This window comes from Cucurbita moschata, unplaced genomic scaffold (assembly GCF_002738365.1).
Source record: "Cucurbita moschata cultivar Rifu unplaced genomic scaffold, Cmos_1.0 Cmo_Scf00046, whole genome shotgun sequence".
NCBI classification, from domain to species: Eukaryota; Viridiplantae; Streptophyta; class Magnoliopsida; order Cucurbitales; family Cucurbitaceae; genus Cucurbita; species Cucurbita moschata.
The window spans coordinates 1,741,766-1,746,091 of NW_019268562.1; positions in this window are offsets into that span (position 1 = coordinate 1,741,766).

Sequence of the window (4,326 nt, forward strand, 5' to 3'; positions counted from 1 at the left end):
GATATGAAAGTTGGTGGTCATTGGATAAGGATAAGTAGGTAAACCAAGAAATGGTGTAAAATGACCATAATACCCCTAATGTAATTTACCTTCGGTTCATGATCTAGATGACCTTCAAATGCTATGAAATTCATCAGTAGATCTTATTTTATGAAATGTTATATGAATCCTTATCCCAAGAGGTTATATAAGGTAATGAAGTTTGGGAGTTATTGGAAAACTTTAGTTAGCGAAACCAAGATATGGGAGAAAATGCTAATCACGATCCATATGACCTTTGCCATGAAGCACGATGTTTATAAGTTTTGTAGTCAATATTGCCAATGTTTGCTTACACACAACAAAAGATAGGGTTGTTAAATTTTTAAGTCACTTTTGGAAAGTATGGTGGATAAATTGGGTACCAAATTATTGTTTTTCAACTTGCATGTCATCTTCAGATTCATAAGCAAACTACAAATTATTGTTTTCAAGTACATGTCATCTTTAGATTAATGAGCAAACTGAGGTGGTTAATAGAACATTAGGAGCATTGCTTAGGGCTATTATTTGTAAGAATATTAAGTCTTGGGACGAATGTTTGCCACTCATTGTTCTCTTTTTGAAGTTGCTTACGAATTTAATCCACTTACGCGTCTTGATTTGCTTTCTATTCATTCTAATATTTTTGTGAGTAAAGCAGCCACAAGTAAGGCAAATGAGATCAAAACATTGCATAAAGAGGGGAAGGAGACAATTGAAAAACAAAATTTCAATGTTGTTTCAAGAATTAACAAAGGACGGAATGAAATCATTTTTCAAACCAGTAACTGGGTTTGGATACATTTTCGCAAGGAGTGATTCTCATCTCAAAGGAAGAAAAAGTTACATCCAAAAGGGGATGACCCTTATCAAGTCCTTGAAAGAATTAATAACAATGCATATAAAATGATCTTTTAGGAGAATTTTCGGCACATTCTACTTTCAATGTTGCTGACTTGAGTCCTTTTGATGTAGGTGATGATTTTCTGATTCGAGGACGAATCCTTTTGAAGAGGGGGAAGATGATAAGGATCACGGTGTTCCAAATGTTCCAACTGGACCTATTACACGATCCAAGGCCAAGAAGATTCAACAAGCATTCATTCTTCATCTACAAAATTGGATAGGCTCGATTCAAATGTTCCAAATGTTCCAACTGGACCTATTTGGAGCTTTAGAAGTGAATATTTACACAGTTGAAGGAGCAAATGAAGTTTCAAGCATATTACATGAGTTGTTAGAAAACTTTATTTATTTTTAATTTCATAAAGTTTGTAAGGGTAGAATTGTCAAATTGACTTAGTTTTTTTTTTTTTTTTTGAGATTTAAGGGGATCGAGATTAAATCATAGTCACTAACTTCTTTTGTGGGAGACTATAAATACCCACAAATTTTTATGTAAAAATCATATTTGTGATGAATGAAATTGATCTCTCAAGTTGAGAAGTTCCCCTTCAAAATCCGAGCATCATCTATGCAAGTTTCATGCCATTCTTGTGGTAGAATTGCGTGTGAGCCATGCAGTCACCCTTTGACATGGTGTGGTTGAGTGAAATTCTCAACCTTCTACTTATTTTTGGGATTTCTTTTCTCCGTATTCATTGTAATTTATCCTGATACCAACAAGTTTATTTTCGTAGGGAATGTATTAAGCATGGATTTATTAATTACAGTGCACTTGTGTATAAAACGAAGTAAATACAAATGGAGTAACATGAGATAGAAGTAAACATAGAAATAAAAAGAAACTACATAAACTTAAAGGAAGTTAATCTCATTTTACAATATAAATATTGTTCAATATTAGCAAAGAAGTAGTTTTGAAAACTAACCACTCCAAATCAATCTATGTTTGAAAAATTAAAATAAAGAAAAAAAATATTTTTCAAAAACTTAGTTTGGTGTGAAATTTTGCTTAATATTCAAATGTTTTGTTTTGTTTTGTTTTTTTAAATAAAAGGATAAAACACATAATTTGAAAAGAAAAAAAATAATAGTTATCAAATGGGCCTAATTTTTAAGATATCTATCTTAAAGGAATGCTTGGGCTCTCGTGGCAATGCTGCTTCAACTGTGTGATAGACCATGTGAAGTTAACATGACAATAATAGTAGGTTCTAAAGCACAAAAATATGTGGATAAATTTCATATATTGAGGTGCAGAAAACATATACACACGGGCAACTAAAAATGATAGATATAAGGGCATTTGGTCTAGTGGTATAATTTTTTTTTTTACAAATTAGGTGGAATGAACAAACAAAAATAACGAGTTTAAAATTACCAAACAAAATATCAATTTTCAAATGGAATGGAGACATAAAACCATTCGAAAAAAGAAAAGGACAAAAGAAAAATATTAAATACATTTTGAATTGATGGATTTGGTTGAGAGATATTATGGCCAATATAAGAAAAATATAGCATTAACTAATTTTCATGGACACATATGGATCCTTAGCATACTAAAATGACGGTTATTATTGGTATCAAACCAATAACAATTCATATAAGCTAAATCTTCCAATTGATAATTAGGCCAAAGAAAGAACTTGAATTTATTTTTATATCTATTAACATGTTTGTTACTTTTATCTAAAACTTGATCACGAGTTTTTCTTATTTGCATTGTAAAATTATGTATTTCTATGGATATCATTTCTATTTCTAGAATTGAAACAAAAACACGTGGATAAATTTCAAATATTGAGGCGCATAAAAGATATGGACCAGAAACTAAAAATGATAGATCCACTACAAGGCATTTGGTCTAGTGGTATGATTCTCGCTTCGGGTGTGAGAGGTCTCAAGTTTAATTCTCAAAATGCTCCCAACAGTTATATCAAATTGAAGCATTCAATGTAATAAGATTTGAAATAGGTTTTTTAAACCTTGAACAAAGAAGTAATTCAGATGGATATTTGGAAAGAAAAAAAAAAGAAGCTATATTTAATTATAATTTACCAGTGTCTTTATAACATGTTAATTGAAGAGAGCAAACAACAAAAATAAACAAACGAAATTTGTGTACGTACGATTCTCTTCAAATCTTGGAAACTATGAGGATTCCTCTCCTTTCTTGACATAAAGACTTACTTTTTCGGGACTTGGACCATAAACAGTCATCTACTCTTACTCCTACTCCCTTCTCTAAGAACCAACATAGCATAATCATTCCATGAAGGCCGAGGTAGTCTTATAAAAGAAGATGAGGGTACCACTTTCAAATCATTCCATGATTTGAAAGTAGAGTAGTTGTGGTGAACATAGATGACAATTATAGCCTTCAAACAAAAACTAGAGTAGTTGTGGTGAACGAGATAGAAACTCTAGTGTTCATCCATAATATACAACCACTACCTAAATTATGACCTAAAAATTTGAAAACATAAGTTGTAGTTAAAAATTACATAAAACAATCCCCTAAATCCAAGAACTCGTGTCCAATTAGTAAATCCTAAAGATAGTAGCTAACGTAGAGTAATTGAAGCTCCACATGAAGTAATTTAAAGTTCCAGTTACTTAACTAAAGTTTATCTCGTCTTTAATGAAGCATGAATTGCACTGAAGTTCATGAAATGCTTATAGACTCCAATTTTTAGTATTATTAATGCAATTATATTTCATATGAGTTTGTCATAAATCAAACTATGGTACATTCAATACAACTTCATTTTCTTGTCATACGAAGCAAAATAGAAGAATTAAATCAAACAAACTGATTAACTGAGCCGAATAAATCCAACCCAACAAAAATTGATTAGTTTGATTCATTTGTTGGGTTGTAGTTTATTTGATAACACTTGCTATTAGAACAATTCAATATTACATGCCTTACTTACAAGTAAAGTACTAGACCATCAACTTTTTGTTTTATAGTTCAACAACCGCTCAAGAAAATAGATTTCAAACTTTAGAGAAAAAAATATTTTGAGTAGGAGATAAAAATGTTGCATTTGTTTAGAAAAAGCATTTGGTTTAGTGGTATGATCTTTCTTAAGATGAGCCTTAGTAATTAACTTCTATTCTATTAACTTCTAAATAATTAACTTCTAAAACTTAACTTCTATTCTTTTTCTCTTTTCTCTACCGTAATTAATTTCTATTCTTTAATTAACTTTTAAAACTTAACTTCTATTCTTTTTTCTTCTCTCTACAGTAATTAACTTCTAAAACTTACACTCTAGTAATTAACTTCTATTCTTTTTCTACTCTAGTAATTAACTTCTATTGTTTTTCTTCTCTCTTAACTTCTATTCTTTTTCTACTCTAGTAATTAACTTCTATTGTTTTTCTTCTCTCTTA